Source organism: Cebus imitator, unplaced genomic scaffold (genome assembly GCF_001604975.1).
Source record: "Cebus imitator isolate Cc_AM_T3 unplaced genomic scaffold, Cebus_imitator-1.0 Scaffold511, whole genome shotgun sequence".
NCBI classification, from domain to species: Eukaryota; Metazoa; Chordata; class Mammalia; order Primates; family Cebidae; genus Cebus; species Cebus imitator.
The window spans coordinates 44,917-64,189 of NW_016107826.1; the positions used below are offsets into that span (position 1 = coordinate 44,917).

The 19,273-nt window shown below is 36.6% G+C and overlaps 1 protein-coding gene and 1 non-coding gene across 7 annotated transcripts in view; both read left to right on the top strand.

The window, feature by feature from the left end:
• The window catches only part of FAM172A (family with sequence similarity 172 member A), a 508,558-nt gene that overhangs the window by 14,316 nt on the left and 474,969 nt on the right, over positions 1-19,273 (top strand). The gene's annotated exons all lie outside the window — the stretch shown is intronic.
• On the top strand, positions 14,679-14,785 carry LOC119468862. Its single transcript, XR_005197646.1, has one exon. It is a non-coding gene; the product is annotated as a U6 spliceosomal RNA (small nuclear RNA).

Below are 19,273 nucleotides of genomic sequence, written 5' to 3' on the forward strand. Positions count from 1 at the left end.
GGTGCTTTTCTGACTCTGCACCAAGAACCACCACACCAAGGCAGCGGCAAAACTGCCTCACCGGCCTCAAGAGTCACGCTGGCGACACGTGGGGCTCCTCCGCTGGGAATCTCCTGGTGTGTGAGCAACAAAAATTGATCTGAAAGTGTGGCGTCCTCTCGTTCTCTGCTCTTTCAGTGGGAGCTGCAATCCCGAGCTGCTAGTGATCAGCCATCTTGGATCCCAATTCTCGGTGGGTTAGCTTTTTGATGTGCTGTTGTATTTGGTTTGCATGTATTTTGTTGAGGATTTTTGCATCAATGTTCATCAAAGATAGTGACCTGAAGTTTTCTTTTTTTGTTGTGTCTCTGTCAGATTTTAGTATCAAGGTGATGCTGGTCCCATAGAATGAGTTGGGGAGAAGTCCCTCCTCCTCAGTTTCTTGGAATAGTTTCTGTAGGAATGGTACCAGCTTTTCTTTGTACATCTGGTAGAGTATGGCTGTGACTCTATCAGGTCCTGGGCTTTTTTTGGTTGGTAGGCTACTTATTCGTGATTCAACTTTGGAGCTGATTATTGGTAGGCCACTCCACGCCTGTTTAACTCATCTCTTCTCCAGGAGCTGCTCAAGGCCAGAAATGAATCCTGGTGCTCAGCAATCCTGTGTTGAGTTCCGAGCTTCCTCCTCCTTCAGACGAGGGTTTGTATTCTCTCTCTGTTCACTCTCAATGCCTTCCTTCCAAAGATTTGCTTGAAGTGTGCTGGTGTTCTTGATGGTCTGTTCTCTCAGTCAGTGGAAGAAGCTGTTCCTCCCTACATCTAGTTGGCCATTATGGCTCTTCTCTCTCTGTATATTTATTTTAATCATAGTCTAGATTGACAATGTACCAACCCTTGCTTTACTCAGAGGTTAGAGAGGTGCTAACAAGACTAAGACTGTGGATTTGGGCCTTTGTAAGGCCTTTTAATAGCTCCTTATGGAGATGATTATAACTACCAGTGTAACTGCTAACTACTTGGAATATAGCTAGTATTCCTACTCCCTGCCAATCATATTGCCATCATATATAATCAGGTATAAGAAAACAGTAGAAAAGATACTTGTAGCTCAGGAGACACACTACTTGTATTAAAAAAGAACAGTTCAGGCTGGGCGTGGTGGCTCACGCCTGTAATCCTGGAACTTTGGGAGGTCAGTTTGGGCAGATGATGAGATCAGGAGATTGAGACCATCCTGGCTAACACAGTGAAACCCTGTTTCTACTAAAAATACAAAACATTAGCCAGGCATGGTGGTGGGTGGCTGTAGTCCCAGCTACTCGGGAGGCTGAGGCAGGAAAGTTGCTTGAAGTTTGCAGTGAGCCGAGATCATGCCACTGCACTCCAGCCTGGGTGACAGAGTAAGAGACTCTGTCAAAAAACAAACAAACAAACAAAACAAAAACAATTCAGAGTAAACATCCAAGTTAATGAAGGAGTACAACTGATACCCCTTTCCCCTACAAAGCATAACATAGTTTTATATGCTTATATAAAATGTGGAACAAGCTGCAATTGTGACCAAGTGTATACCTAAGATGAGACAAGTAAAATATGTGAAAAGATTGATTGTTAGATTAGATGCTCTCTTGATTTGAATTATTCTTTTTTATATCATCATTTTTGCCTGTATTATAGAAATGACTATAGAATTAAGTAGTTTGGAATTTTGTTAATAATCTTGATCCATTTGGAGTAATACACTGATTAATTGGAATACTTTCATTAAATGGTCATATCTGAGAATTGGTGGGAAGAAAGGTCAGAGCAGGCTGGTTGAAGACTTTGGAATAGAAAAGAAAGAATTTATTTTAGTAGGGGTTGGTTGAACGAGGATAAGACTCTGGTCTCAGAAGAGATGGAGAGCAGGAGAGATAAATGAACAGGGAAAGGCCTAAGGTTTAGATGAGGGGAAAAAACATGGCAAGAGTCAGGAAGATTTTCAGTTATTTGAATCAGTAATAGATGGATACCTAGTCAAAAGGCAATCTGGACTTCATATTTAAGGATATTACCTTCTGGTTGGGTGTCTACTATGAAGATAAGACTTTAGTATAATGTTTTGTATTATAATAGACAGAAGTATGTATAGGATGGTATGGGAGTGTTGGAGAAAATTATCTCTAAGTTAAGAACCTGAGGATGGATCATTTAAAATAAAGCAGAAAGACATTTTAGATAGAAGAAATAGCTCTTAGTAGTCTGGTGTTTGTAAAAAAACAAAAAGTAATTTGCAATTACTGGAGGAGAAAATTTGATTGTAGTGAGAGATGGAGTTGAAGAAGGAAATAGGAGCCATGTCATGGCTATGTGTGTATGCATAAGATATGGGCAGAGAGGGCTCGTATAGTTTGCTGAGGAGCTTGAACTTGCCTCTGTAAGCAGTAGGAACTATTGAATGGTTACTCTTATCTCCTATTTAGTAAAAAACATAATCTTGCCCAAACAGAAGTATGGCCTTTGCCCATACTTTATGGATGATGATGCCTTGGGCCATAGTGATGGTATGATTGAGGATCGTGGCTGGCCATGTCCATTACAGTCTTAGGGTGGGGGTTGCCCATGCCAGAAATGCTAACTATGTGACTTAGGGTGGGGCTTTTGGTTAAGTGATACTAGTTAACCTGGAGACTGACCTCAATCCTGTGGGCAGTCAATTAGTCATTCATGCCTAAGTAACAGAGCCCCAAGAAAAACTCTGAACACTTTCTTCTGTGAGCCTTCCTGCTTGGCAATACTCTTGTGTGTATTGTTAAACAGACACCAGGAGAATGATGTGACCGTGACATCATGGGGAGAGGACTGTGGCAGTTCCACGTTTGGTACACTCCTAGTCTCTGTCTTAGGTGCTTCTTTTCTTTGCTCCTGTTAATCTATATCCTTTCCCTGTTATAAACTATAACTGTGAATATAACAGTTTTCAGTGAGTTCTGTGAGTCCTTCCAGCAAATTGTGGAAACTGAGGGTGGTTTTGGGAATCCTCTGAACTTAACAATGGTGTGAGAAGTAGGAGTAGTTTCTTTTGCGTTCTAACTCTGTACATGCAAAAAAACCCTTTGCATCATCTTTCTCTGCTTATTTCTTTCTCTAATTTGGGACAAAATTGGCCTTTCTGTTTGAAAGCAGGGATAAATGTACCATGTTGTTGAAGTAATGCATCTTCTAATATGAGAGGATATTGGGGAAAATATCATGACTATTATTATAGAAATGTCCCTGAATATATTATAATCTCCAGATACTTTTCTTTCTAATTGCTGTGGACTGAATTATGTCTTTGTAATTTGTATATTGAAATCCCAACCCCAATATGATTGCATTTGGAGTAAGCAAGTAATTAGGGTTAAATGAGGTCATAGGATGGGACCTTGGTCCCATAGGATTAGTGTCTTCAAAAGAAGAGATACCAGAGAGGCCATCTCCTGGTCAGTTTTTCTTTACTTTCTTTACCATGTGAGGACATGATAAGAAAGCAAAAATCACCAGGAAAAGAGCCCTTATCAGAAACCAATCAAGCATGTTGGACCTTGATCTGATCTAGGATTTCTAGCCTCAAAAGCTGTGAGGAAATAAATTTCTCTTGTTTAACCAACTCTATGCAGTTTTGTTATGGCAGCCGGAGCAGACTAATACAAATTGTAATATCATGAATTGGGATGTTGCTCTACCAAATACCTAAAATGGTAGATGTAGCTCTGGAACTGGAAAATAGAGAGGGCCTGGAGAACAGAGTGTCATACCAGAGAGATTATTTTTGAAACTTAATGATGGAGTGAAATTTGCCTTCCTGAGTTTTGCACTTGTTTGGAACACATCACCCTTTTTTTTCTTCCTTCTAATGTCCTCCCTTTGAAATGGGAATATTTATTCTTGGCCTGTCCCACCATTGTATTTTGGAAATACGTAGCTTGTCAGGTTTCATAGGTTCAAAGCTGGAGAAGAATTTTGCCTTAGGGTGAATCATACCTTGTTATTACCCCTACCTAATTTAGATGATATTTACACAAAACTTTGGACATTAGGCTTTAGAGTTGATGCTGGAATGAGTTAACACTTTTGGGGCTGTTGGGATGGAACAAATGAATTTGCATGTGATAAGGACATGAATTTTGAGGAGGCCAGTGGCAGAATGCTATTGACTGAATTGAATTTCCCCCAAATTCATATGTTGAAGTCATAACCTACAGTGTGACTGTATTTGGAGTGAAGTCATTAGGGTTAAATGAGGCCATAAAGGTGGGACACTGATCTACTAGGATTAGTGTCCTGATAAGAAGAGACACCAGAGAGCTCTCTATTTCTCCAGTAAGAATGCAGTCTTCTGAAAGGCAGGAAGAGAGCCTTTACCAGAAACTGGTCCTTTAATATCTTTTTCTGGGATTTTTAGCTTCCAGACTTTAAGAAAACAAATTTCTATTGTTTAACCCACCCTGTCTGTGGTATTTTATATGGCCGCTCAAGCAGATTAATGTACTAATTCATAGCTGATCTTTTATGTCTTTGTTAACCAGCAGTTAGATTACTTGTGATCTAGTAGAGCATGGTTTCCTATATATTTCTTTTAAAGTTGAGTCATCTGAAATTGTTCAAAAACTTGAAGAAATGTATAAGAAGGACCTCAATGAGGACTTTTAGATTATGTATCTTAAATGAGTGAGCAAACAACACAGGTATATCAAAATAGGAGGAAGAAGGAAAGATGAAATGAAAGGTTATAGAAAAATAATATACCTGTGTCATGTTTTAAGAAGATGTAATACAGCTTTTCCCTTACATTTAGAAAAGAGTTCAATTTAAAATATTTACCTTCTAACAAGATTAATCACAGATTTAAAGAGCTGTGTCCTTTAGAACTTTAAAAAAAATAGATTTACCCATAACCTGTTACATTGAGGTATTTGTAGGGCTGTAAAGTTAAAAGACATTTCAATTAGGTAAAAAAGCAAAGGAGCGGTCAGGCATGGTAGCTCACGCCTGTAATTCCAGCACTGTGAGAGGCTGAGGTGGGTGGATCATGAGGTCAGGAGATCGAGACCTCATGATCTACCTGGCCAACATGGTGAAACCTCATCTCTACTAAAAATACAAAAAATTAGCCAGCTGTGGTGGCATGTGCCTGCAGTCCCAGCTACTCAGGAGGCTGAGTCAGGAGAATTGTTTGAACCTGGGAGATGGAGGTTGCAGTGAGCCAACATCATGCCTTTGTACTTCAACCTGGGCAACAAGAGCAAAATGACATCTCAAAAAAAAAAAAAAAAGCAAAGAAGCATTACAACTTAAACTATTAGGTATATATTCATCCATAATTATGTGTGTATATGTGTTTCTACCATTTTTTAGGCATGGTGAAAGGGTTTTGGTAAACATCTCTTCAATTGAAAATAAAAAAATCTAGGACAGAATCCATATTTGAGGAACTAAGTATAATATTTGAATTAAAAGCATTTGATTATGTTTTTTACTTGTAGAATTGAAATCAAATAAGATTATAGAAATTTGCCAATAAGATATCAGGAAAATGCATAATAGAGAAAAATGAAAGACACAAAAATAAGACTTGGAGTTACGTGTTTATAAGGAACGTAATTACCAGTAGTGACAGTAGAGTTAGTCCTACATAGTCACGATATATCAGGAAGCATGCTATCCAAACTTTTTTGTGTCATAGGAAGATATATCATGATTTTTAAATGAAGAAATTTTAAGCACAAATATATATACATAGGCAGTAAAAACTTAAGAGCAGAGGAAAATATTATCATATTTAGAAGTTTTATCATAGCTCACCACAGCTTCGACCTCCTAGGATCAAACAATCTTCCTACCTGAGACTCCTGAGTAGTTGGAACCACAGGCATGCACCACCACAACTGGCTAATTTTTTGTATTTTTTTTTGTAGAGATGAGGTTTTGCTACGTTGGTCAGGCTGGTGAAGCGATCCTCCTGCTTTGGCCTCCCAGAATGCTGGGGTTATGGGTGTGAGGCCCTACACATGCCCATTATTTTTCTAATGCCAAGTGCTTTGAAGAGGTGTCAGTTCTTGTGCCAGTATAAGAAAGTTATAGTTCAAATGAAGGTAGCCATGAAAGCTTGGTTTTGGAAAGTATTTTTCACCTGAGTCTACTTTCTGAGGGTTTACTATTTTCTTGGAACACTGGAGTCTTATTTTTATTACTAATATTGTTCTTGGCCTAGATGTTGCAAAGCTGTATAGGAGGTTATCAGTCAATTATACTGTCTATAATATTACACAGAGCAGAGTTTACAAATTGGAGACTCCCAAACCAAGTGGGGGGGTCCACAATCTTCAGTTTTTAAAAACTAATTTCCATCTAATTTAAGTGAAAATTGGGCGTTTGGTTTCTCCTGACAAATATGAAGTTCCAGTCACACTGTGGCTCCATTCTATATGGAAACAGTGTGGCAAACAGGAACTCCCTTGAGATGAGTAATGTGTTTTCCAGTTTGCTGCAGTCTCCACTATTCATTCCATATAAGCTATGACTTACAGGGTTTCACTGCCTATGTTTGCTGTTAAATTTCTGATGCCTATAGGTATCCAAAGTTTTGATTCCTGCATTATACAAAATTTATCATGGGTATTGTTTGTTTTTGCCTTTTTTTGTGGCTATTCTGTACCCTTTCATTTTATTCTTCCTGCATACCTACAGTGATTGGAGTCTGGAGTTCAGAGCAGACTCCTCTGAACAGTAGCTTATACCATGCATTACTTGTTTTCCCCATTGTTCTCCAGTAACTTCCCTTAAGCTGCTGTCAAAGTGGCAGTGGCCTGTAGATTGGCCTGAACTTTAAACAGGATGGCTCTAGATTTGGTTCTAGGACCCAGCAAAGTTGGTTTCATTGGAGGCCATTTAAGTCTCTTCCCTCTAGCCTAGAAGCATTAATGGTCTGTGTCCTGTTCCTTCACGGTCTTTTAACTACTTTCTTCAAGGTGGCCAATAAGTTAAATCAGTTTGTGCTAAGTATTTGAAAAGTGGTTGTGACTGGAATATTATTTATAGGTAATAACTTATTATTTTGAAACAGTGAGTGATTGTAATGGTGAAATTTTATTTGTATTACAAATACTACAAGAACTGCTAAAGAAATTAGACATTTCAGTTTCATAATTGAAAACAAACTAAAACTACCTTATTTATTCTGGATATATTTTCTCAACAAGAAACGTGTAATTATTTTTATCAAAACAAGCATATCTGTTTGTGTTTTTAACTGTTTTAATTACAATATAAAGTTTCTGTCTTGCATGCTCACTTCCTTTCTCTTTGTCTCTTGAAATGAAGAAAGACTTTCAGTCAGGTCAACTCTTAATTATGAACTGAATTACATAAGCTAATTTTTCACTATTTTTTAAATTCAAAAACTGTTAAGGAAAGCATTCCTGTTTTGGTAAATCCAAAGGAAGCTCCTTCTTTACATGGAAAATAAATTATTGCTGAAGTGGAAAATTAGGCAATTTAGTGATGATAATTTTAGTGATGTATGGGATGCAAGGCTGGTTTAACATACGCAAATCCACAAATCAGTAAACGTAATCCATCACATAAACAGAACCAATGACAAAAACCACATGATTATCTCAATAGATGCAGAAAAGGCCTTAGATAAAATTCAACACTCTTCATGCTAAAAACTCTCAAAAAACTAGGTATTGATGGAACATATCTCAAAATAATAAGAATTATTTATGACAAACCCACAGCCAGTATCATACTGAATGGGCAAAAACTGGAAGCATTCCCTTTGAAAACTGGCACAAGACAGGGATGCCCTCTCTCACCACTCCTATTTAAAATAGTATTGGAAGTTCTGGCCAGGGCAGTCAGGCAAGAGAAAGAAATAAAGAGTATTCAAATAGGAAGAAATGAAGTCACATTGTCTCTGTTTGCAGATATCATGGTGGTATAATTCGAAAACCCCATTGTCTCGGCCCCAAATCTCCTTAAGCAGATAAGCAACTTCAGCAAAGTCTCAGGATACAAAATCAATGTGCAAAACCCACAAGCATTCCTATATACCAATAACAGACAAACAGAGAGCCAAATCATGAGTGAACTCCCATTCATAATTGCTGCAAAGAGAATAAAATACCTAGGAATACAATTTGCAAGGGATGTGAAGGACCTATTCAAGGAGAACTATAAACCACTGGCTCAAAGAAGTAAGAGAGGACACAAACAAATGGAAAAGCATTCCATGCTCATAGATAGGAAGAATCAATATTGATTCATTTTTAAAAATTCAGTTTCTGATTTTGGGTTCCTTATTCAATTGAATATCTTCTCAGATGAAGAGCATTTATGCTCTTCTAGTAGATTTACTCCAGAGTTTATGTTTTGTTGTTTTTTCTTCAGAATAGCTCTTATTCAGAACTGACTGAAAGTTTTGCTGATTCATTGATTAAATCATCTCAGTATTCTTGAGTTTAAGAAGTCAGCTCCAAAATAATGATAGGGTGAATAGTCATTTTAAAAGGGAAGGAATGGATTTTGCTATGTTTGCAATTATTTGAGGACTTTCCAGAAGCCTGGCATCTATTGTATAGCATATAACTACTATTACAATAGAAACCAGAATTGTGAAAGAGGTCACTTCTATTCTCTTTCAGTTCTGTGGTTTTGTGTTTGGCATTTTATTTAAACTCTTTATTATAATATGTTTGTGTATTTTGTTATCTGGATAAGGTAAGCACTGGAGGCTTACAGCTTACTCTGAGATGCTTTGAGAGAGAGAAAGGGAGAGAGAGTTCAGTGTGTGTATAAATAGTTTTAAACCAGTAATTTAAAAAATACATGAGTATTTTTAGTAAAAACAAAACAACTACATCAAGAGCAATGCCACAGGTTTTTAAAAAGCTGTTCCAATTTATGGATAGCCAGATTTCAGGTATTTATTTAGAGACAAAGTAGAACCTGCGGTCTCCTATCAAACCGAGTGGATAATATTTCAAAGGAACAAAATATAGACATTTAAAGTTAAGTATACGCCTTTAAATATATTCTGAGACTAAGCGATAGTGCTAGTTCTTTGTCAGTCCAGGCAGCCTTATAATTTTCTTACTGCTGATTTGTGTACCAATAAAGGACACTTGAAACAACATCTGTTTTTCAGTGAAAGGAAGTTTAACTGATGCAGAAAAAGCAGTATTTTCAGCATTTGTCACTTAAACAAATAGAAATGAGTTTAACAAAATGTTATATTCAGACAAAGCACCAAATAAATGTTTTGTGCTTGTTTTATTCTTATTCTAACATCAAGTCCTCCCTCCAGTGGCTGCTATTACAGCATTTTCCTTTTTCACCTTATTTTGGAAAAACAACGAAAATTATTATTTTTTCTCGAAATCGAAGTCCATTTTTACATCATGTTGAAAGACTGAGAGATAACTGTCTGTGGGAAATATTCTTTTATAACAAAATGAACCCATCCTTTAGCAAGCAAAGGGACAGATTATTCTGAATTGAATTCTCAGCCTTCATTTTTCATTTGCAAGCTGCTTATAACTACTCTTAGTCCAGCATTTAAAAAAATTTAATTTCTTATATGTCTTCAAAGGCTGATTTTACTTATTGTATTTACTAGTAGAAATATGCCAGGCAAAGAAAAATACTTAAATGACTATTGGCATTTTCAGAAGGGCTTAGTTGTGTTTTATTTTATTTTACATTTTATTACTTTTTTGAGACAAGGTGTTGCACTGTTGCCTAGGCTGGAACACAGTGGCATGATCATGGCTCATTGTAACATCAGATTCCTGATCCTGCTGCCTCAGCCTCCCAAATAGCTGGGACTACAGGCACATGCCACTACATCTGACTAATTTTTTGTAGAGATACCGTCTTGCTATATTGCCAGGACTGGTTTTGAACTCCTGGCCTCAAGCAATCCTCCCCGCTTGGCCTCCCAAAGGGCTGGGGTTATAGGTGTGAGCCTATGTGCCTGTCACAATAGTTGCATTTTAGTTTATTATAAGATGTAGGAAATTATTATTTTTTAATTCAAATTTTAAACAATATTTATAGTTTGTCTTTTGTAATAGCTGATGTAAAACTTTCTGAGGTACTAAATTTTTATTCAAATACTAGCTCCGTTTTAAAACAGGCAAGGAATCAATTGGTTTTAGTAACAGTATGTTATTGATATAGCTGCTCTGAGGTTTGCACAAAACCAGTTTATCCTTTGCTAAAATAACTGCTTCTATCAGTTTTACTCATCAGCAGAACCTCCAGCTTTCTCACTAAATAGATGGAATGGGACTGTCAGCATTATCCTTAGAGAAAAATGCCCCAAAGAACACATTATAAAAGGCAATGCCACTAAAATTGTAGTATGGTCATGAGTCACTTAATGTTGGGGATTTTTCTGAGAAATGTGTTGTTAGGTGATTTCGTAGTTGTGCAAACAGCATAGAGTGTACTTACACACACCTAGATGTTATGGACTTATACACACCTGGGCTACATATGGTATAACTTGTTGCTCTGAGGCTCGAAACCTGTGTGACACGTTGCTATGCTGAATACCGTAGGCAATCCAACACAATGGAATTTATTTATTTAAACGTATATAAACATAGAAAAGATACACTAAAATTATAGTATAAAATATTTTTTAAAAAGGAGCACCTTTATAAACCACTTACTATGAATGGAGCTTGCAGGTCTGGAAGTTGCTCTGAGTGAATGAGTGAGTGAGTGAGTGAGTGATGAGTGAATGTGAAGGCCATGGACATTGCCGTATACTACTGTAGACTTTATAAACACTGTACACTTAAGCTATACAAAATATATACAACTAGTTGTATTCAATAATTAACTGGCCTACTGTAACTTTTTTACTTTATAAATTTTAAAATTAACTTTTTTTAAGAGATGGGATTTTATTCTGCCACCTAGGCGGAGTACAGTGGGTGATGGTAGCTCATTGCAGCTTCAGACTCTTGGGGTCAAGCCCTCCTCCTGCCTCAGCCTCCCAGGCAGGTGGGATTAAAAAGTGCATCACCATTCCACATGAACTTTTTAACTTTTTTGTAATAATACTTAGCCGAAAACACAATCATATTATTCAGCTGTACAAAAGTATTTTCTTTCTTTATATCCTTATTCTATAAGCTCTTTTCTATTTTCAGAGTTTTTATTTTTAAAACATTTTTGCCAAAAATGAAGACACAACATACACATCAGCCTAGACCTATCCAAGGGTCAGGGTCATCAATAACACTGCCTTCCACTTCTACATCTTGTCCTGCTGGAAGATCTTCAGGGCAAAAATGCACATGGAGCTGCTATTTCCTATGATAACAGTACCTTCTTCTGGAATACCTCCTGAAGGACCTGCCTGAAACTGTTTTACAGTTAACTTTTTTATTTTTTAAAGAAGTAGCAATAGTACACTTTACATAAAAAGTATTGTGTAGTAAAAATATAGTCACCAGCAGGGGACAGTGGCTCACATCTGTAATCCCAGCACTTTGGAAGGCCAAGACAGGTGGGTCACCTGAGCTCAGGAGTTCGAGACCAGCCTGGCCACCATGGTGAAACCCCATCTCTACTAAAAATAAAAAAGTTAGCCAAGTGTGGCGGCAGGTGCCTGTAATCCCAGCTACTTGGGAGTCTGAGGCAGGAGAAATGCTTGAATCCTGGAGGCGGAGGTTGCAGTGAGCCGAGATCATGCCATTGCGCTCCAGCCTGGGCAACAGGAATGAAACTCTGTCTCAAAAAGACAAAAACAAAACACATAGTCACCTATTAGTTTATTATTATCAAATATTTATGGACTATACATATTTGTATATGTTAAACTTTGATATGACTGGCAGTGCAGTATGTTTGTTTATACCAGCATCACCACCACAAACACAAGTAATGTGTTGTATCATGATGTTTTGCCAGCTATGGTGTCACTCGATGGTAGGAATTTTTCAGCTTCATTATAATCCTATGGGACCACTGTCTTAATATGAATTCTGTCATTAACCAAAATGTTGTTATGTATTGTGTGACTGCATATTTTTGTTAATATTTTTATCACTTATTTAAAGAATATATTGTTGCTAAAAAAGATTATGTGCAACCAGGGTTACTGTTGATTATATGTATGTGATATACTGATATAAAACAGGCCTCCATATTTTAATGCTTATGCAAGTTATAGAGTATAATAATACAATTAACACTTATAAATTTACCACCAAATTCAAGACTAAAAACTCTATCAATAACTTGCATTGACTTATGTGCTTCTCCCCATCTCATGCCCTCTGTTCTTTCCCAGTGGTAATAACTATTGAATTTTGCATTTATTTTTTTCTCTTGATTTTTCTTTTGGTTTTATCTCAATTTGTGACACTAATAATTTGTTTTAGTTTAGCTCAATATAAATGATATTGTATGTAGTGTTCTAAGATTTGATTTCCTCACAAGTATTTTTGGAAAATTCATCCATGTTTTGAGTATAGTTGTGCTTCATTCATTTTTACTACTGTATAATACTCATCTTTGCCCTGTTAATGTACTACAGTGTATTTGCTCTCCTATAATTGGAGAACATTTTTTTTCCATTTGTTGTAGCCAAATTCTAAGATGGTCCGCAATGATCTTTGCTTCTTGATATTCATGCCTTTGTGTAAACTTCTTCCACATTGAGCAGGGCTGCCTTCTGCCAGTAGGATGTAGAGGAAATGATGGTGAGACTTCTTCAACTTTCCTGAATCTATCTTTCTTGGGAAAGCCCTCCCTCATGGGCTTCTGCACAGATCTATTTGAGTATGGGAGGCCTGTAACAACAATTAGTACCAATCATTTATCTTTGTGACTGAGCCATATTGGAAGTGAATCCTCTGTCTCCAGTTAAACCTTCAGATAATTGTAGAACTTGCCATATCTTGACTGCAACTTCATAAACTTGATTGAGAACTTCCCAGCTGAGCTGCTCCCAAATTTCTGATCTACAGAAACTAGGATATTACAAATATTTATTGTTGTTTTGTGACACTGTGTTTTGAGATAATTTGTCATGTAGTTACAGATAATGAATACTTTGGCAGTTTTGATGATGGATACATTTTGTGCACATGTTTATGTCTGCCTCCAGATGTATATGTATAAGACCAAGTAGTAGACCAAGTTGTGAGATTGCTGGATTGGAGATTATGGTAATATTTAACTTGGATATCTCATGCTAATTTTTTCCAAAGTAGTTTTACGAATTTATCTTTTAAACAGAAATGTGAATAAGAATCTCTGTTATTCCACATTCTTTGTTTTTGTTATTGTCAGACTTCTTAATTTTTTCTAGCCTAATGAGTGTAAAATATCTCATTGTGGTTGTATTCCTTGCCTCAACATCAAAGTAGTAGTCTCCTGTATTTTTCCCTAAGAGGTTTAAAGTTTAAGTTTCACATTTAGACCCTTAAGTCATTTGAAATTGATCATGTATGGAGATAGCTATCTAATTTATTTCTTTGTCTTTTTTTAAGTTGTGCAGTTAACCAGTTTTTCCAGTTGTCAGAAAAATCCCTGTTTTCCCCAGTGATATGATGGTATCATATGGATCTGTTATATGGCTTTGTTTCGGAGTTCCATCCTGTTCTATTTGTCAATTTGTTTATTCTAGTATTAATGGCATGCTTTTTTAATTACTGTGAATCCTGGCAAGGCAAGTCTTCCTGTTGTATTCTTTAGGAGTGTCCCCAGTTTAACTTCAGGTGATTGTAGAACTTGTCAATATCTTGACTGCAACTTCATGAACTTGATTCAGGAACATCAGTTCTTGGTGATTCTCTTTCCATATAACTTTTTAAATTAGGTTTTCAAGTTCTAGAAGGACATTTTGGGGTTTGAGTAGAATTGCAAAGTTTTCTGAATATGGATATAACATCTTTTGTTAGATTTATTTTAATCATGTAAGTTTTTAATATTTGCTTTTTTTTTTTTTTTGAGTTGAAGTTTTGTTCTTGTTGCCCAGGCTGGAGCACAATAGTGTGGTCTCAGCTTACTGCAACCTCTGCCTCCTGTGTTCAAGTGATTCTCCTGCCTCAGCCTCCCAGGTAGCTGGGATTACAGGCGCCTAACACCATGCCTGGTTAATTCTTGTATATTTAGTAGAAACGTGGTTTCACCATGTTGACTAGGCTGGTCTTGAACTCCTGACCTCAGGTGATCCACCCACCTTGGCCTCCCAAAGTGCTGGGATTATAGGTGTGAGCCACCACACCTGGCCAATTTTTGCTGTTATTAATGATGTATTAAAAAACTGCTTTATAACTGATTGTTGCTAGTATCTGTAAATATACTTAATTTTTTGTCTATAAATCTTACAGCAAGCCATCTTGTTGAATTCTCTTTTTATTCCTAATGATACAGAGATTCTCATTTTTTTGAATTTAGAGGACTTTGTTTCTTGATTCTTTTTGTTGTAGATATATCAATAATCTTGAAAATAATGATAACTTTGATTTCCTTTTGAAAATCGTTACTATGTTTTTATTTATTTTTTGTGTCCTACTGCATTGTATAGAATGTCCAACAAACTTTGACTAGAAGTGGTAATAGTAAGGTGATAATGATGGGCATCCTTTTATGGTTCTTGATTTTGAAGAGGCTTTTACGAATATTTTATCATTAAGAGCAATTTTGTTGTGCCCGCTTCAGCAGTATGGATACTAAAATTGGAACGATACAGAGAAGATTAGCATGACCCCTGCACAAGGATGACATGCAAATTTGTGAAGCATTCCATATTTTTAAAGAGAGCCCACATAGCCAAGTCAATTCTAAGCAAAAAGAACAAAGCTGGAGGCATCTCACTGCCTGACTTCAAACTAGACTACAAAGCTACAGTAACCAAAACAGCATGGTCCTGGTACCAAAACAGAGATATAGACCAATGGAACAGAACAGAGGCCTCGGAGGCAACACCACACATCTACAGCCATCTGATCTTTGACAAAGCTGACAAAAATAAGCAATGGGAAAGGATTTCCTGTTTAATAAATGGTGTTGGGAAAACTGGCTGGCCATGTGCAGAAAGCAGAAACCAGAAACTGGACCCCTTCCTGATGCCTTACACTAAAATTAACTCCAGATGGATTAAAGACTTAAACATAAAACCTAACACCATAAAAACCCTAGAAGAAAACCTAGCCAAAAGCATTCAGGACATAGGCATAGGCAAAGACTTCATGACTAAAACACCAAAAGCATTGGCAACAAAAGCCAAAATAGACAAATGGGACATAATCAACTCCACAGCTTCTGCACAGCAAAAGAAACTAATTAGAGTTAATCGTCAACCAACAGAATGGGAAAAAATTTTTGCAATCTACCCATCTGACAAAGGGCTAATATCCAGAATCTACAAAGAACTAAAACAGATTTACAAGAAAAAAAGCCCATTCAAAAGTGGGCGAAGGATATGAACAGACACTTTACAAAAGAAGACATATGTGAGGCCAATAAACATATGAAAAAGTGCTCATCATCACTGGTCATCAGAGAAATGCAGATCAAAACTATATTGAGATACCATCTCATGCCAGTTAGAATGGCAATGATTAAAAAATCAGGAGACAACAGATGCTGGGAACACTTTTACACTGTTGGTGAGAGTGTAAATTAGTTCAACCATTGTGGAAGACAGTTTGGCAATTCCTCAAAGACCTAGAAACAGAAATTTCATTTGACCCAGCAATCCCATTACTGGGTGTGTATCCAAAGGATTATAAATTGTTCTATTATAAAGACACATGTATGTGTATGTTCATTACAGCACTGTTTATAATAGCAAAGACAGAACCAACCCAAATGCCCATCAATGATAGACTGGACAGGGAAAATGTGGCACATATACACCATGGAATACTATGCAGCTATCAAAAACGATGAGTTCGTGTCCTTTGTAGGGACATGGATGAACCTGGAAACCATCATTCTCAGCAAAATGACACAAGAACAGAAAATCAGACACTGCATGTTCTCACTCATAGGTGGGTGTTGAACAATGAGAACACATGAACACAGGGAGGGGATCATCACACACTGGGGTCTGTCGGGGGGAGCTAGGGGAGGGACAGCAGGAAGGTGGGGAGTTGGGGAGGGATAATATGGGGAGAAATGCCAGATATAGGGGATGGGGAGGAAGGCAGCAAATCACACTGCCATGTGTGTACCTATGCAACAGTCTTACATGTTCTTCACACATACCCCCAAACCTAAAATGCAATAAAATATATATTAAAAAAATAATTTTGTTTTGGTGGTTGTTTTTATTTGCTTGTTTTTTAACCTGTTGTTAGCTTACAGACATTTCCTTTTATTCCTAGTTTTCTGTGACTTTTTTTTTCCAAAAATAGGTTTCGAATTTTGTCAAATGCTTTTTCTGCAGATACTGAAGTTATTATGGGTTCCTTTATATTGGTGAGTGGAATTCATAGATATTTGAATGTTTTATATTGTCCTTCTAGGGTTTACTATGCAGGAGGATTCCTTGGGGGACTTGGCTGTAATTTTAAGGAGAAGTCTACTTGTAAAATTCCTGACTCTTATGATCATTGGAAGGGACTTCATCATTTTGTGCTTACGTAGAAAATAGTAATGAGAGCCATTTGGCATACTGTGTTTAAGCATACAAAGGTTTGCTAACATAAATGGCTAACATTCAGCAAAGTGTCCTTGTGTTGGCAACTTCAGTGTCACACAGTTTATTTCCCGTAACTAATAGTATGGTTATGTGATGGTTGTCTTTTGTGTGGAAAGAAAAATATTTTGTAGAAGGCAGAAGGATTTGGAACTCTTTGATTGGCTTTGGAATAGGAGAATTTACCTGCTCAAGTCCTTTGTTAATTTAGGTTAGGTATGTATTATGTATTTAGTTTTTTGAATAAAGTAAATAACCACTGTAACTTATATGGTAGTTTAAAAATGTGACTTGAAGTTTCAAATTTCAAATTATCTTTTTTTAAGATCAGATATTTGTAGTATCACAGCAATATGGATCCTCTAAAAATTTCCCTGAGTTTATCCCCTGTTGGTCTCAGCATGTGAACATTATTTAAATATACAAACATGAAATGCCAAATATTATCACTCCATAAAGAGTTGAGAAATTCTAGAAGCCAAAAAATAACCTATTCTGAAGGCACTTAAATTACATTCCGACTTGTTAACACACTTAGGTAAAATCAGCCTTCACTGAAATTTTCCCCTTGAATAAATAATAAGGAGTGCATTGTCAGTAGATACTGGATTTGAGTGGTACTTAAATGCCTTGTTTGCAGTACAATTATGATCTGCACAAAACTGAAATGTGCCATTACACTTTATTGTTGGTGTTATTCGTGTGGCTTACTAGGCTTAATCAACTGCTTGATTATATACTCAAGTTTGCCTTCATTTTTCTTTTCTATAGCAAATGGTACATTTCTAACTTTGAAGTAATTTGCTACAATGTCTGGGATCAGTTATGATAATGATCAAAATAATAACAGTAAAGTTATACCAAACTTTAATCCTTGTTAGAAATTGGGTGGGATTGGGGTGCTTTTAGATGGTATGTGTTTGGGGGATTTACTGAATCATGAGCAAAGTGAATTAGTGCTTGTGAGCAGGTTTTCACTGGAATATGTATGCAAGGGATACTGATGGGCAAGGGAGGCAGATTGCCATTGACAGAACTGCCAGTGCTGAGAACTGGAACAAGCTGGACTAGAGCACTGTGATTTACAAAAACTTTATTTAATGCTCATCTTTTATACCTAGAAAGTAATATGTTTGTTCTTAATATCTATCTAGCTAGAGTATGCCTAGACAATTGCTAGCCTGGCTGTGGAGAGAGGGATGATTGGGATATTAAAAGAGAGAAGTTCTTAAAATAAGGCTGCCTGAAGTCTACTTCTTGCTTCTGTTTTATAGAAGGTAAAGGGAAAGGTGAGTGGCTAGTGAGACAGTCAAGATTTCCATTTTGAGATTGCCTTGACTTTTGGCATTAGAGCTGTAGAAAAGAGTTGGAGAGAGATGCATTTAATGCTCAGTGACAGACACTACCCCAGTGCAAGTGTATCTCTTTGAACTATTGGAATAATCACCTCAAAAAGAAACCACATACCTATTAACAGTCACATCCCATTTTTCTCTTCCTCTAACCCCTGAAAACTATTAATCTGCTTTCTATTTCTATGGATTTACCTGTTCTGGACATTTCATATGAATGGAATTGTACAATATGTGGGGTTTTTTTTTGATAATTGGTTGCGTGTCACTGGCCTCATTTTGTAATTGTAATTAGCACATAATATTTTCATTTATGTCATAGCATGCATCAGTATTTCCTTTCTATTAAAGAATAATATCCTATTATATAGGTATACCATATTTTGTTTATCCATTCATCAGTTGACAGCCAGGTTGTTTCAACTTGTTGGCAATTATGAATAATGCTTATGTGAACATTAGTGCATAACTTTTGGTGAGGACATGTATTTTCATTTATTTTGGGTTTAGACCAAGCAGTAGAATTGCTGGGTCATATGGTAACTCTGTGTATGATAATTTGAGGAACTGCTCAACTGTTTTCTAAAGTGGCTACATTACACTAGCAATTGTTGTCACACTAGCAATATATCAGGTATCCAGTTTCTTCACATTGTCACAAACCTTGATTTATATATATTTTTTGATTATAGCCATGCTAGTTATTGTGTATTAAGTAGCTCACATGGTTTTGATTTGCATTTTTATAATGACTAATGATATTGAGCATCTTTTCATGTGCATTTTGGCCATTTGTATATTTGAAGAAATGTGTACTTATATCATTTGCCTACTTGTTTTTTTTTTTTTAATTAAAAAGTAGGCAAATGAGTTGCAAGAGTGGCAAGAGTTTGTTATATATTTTGGATACATCTGGTCTCTTTACATCAGAATTTTTTTTTTTTTTTTTTTTTTTTTTTTTGCTGAATTCAGAAAACCGTTAGAAAAGGGCATTGTTGTAGATTAGGATTTTTGGAAGCAGATGTTGAGACAGAATTTGGGGTATAAAATATCTTTAGAGATCAGTGCTTGTGAAAGGAAGGGGGAGAACAGGATTGGTCAGAGGGAGAAGTTGAATTTACTTGAAGGCTTGGCAAAAGTTCAGCCAACCTGGCAGTAAGCTCTGGAGCAAATACTGCCTTTCAGCGTTGTCCTGCATCAGGCTGAAATGGCTGGACCTTCATATTACCACTTGGCTTAGTCACTG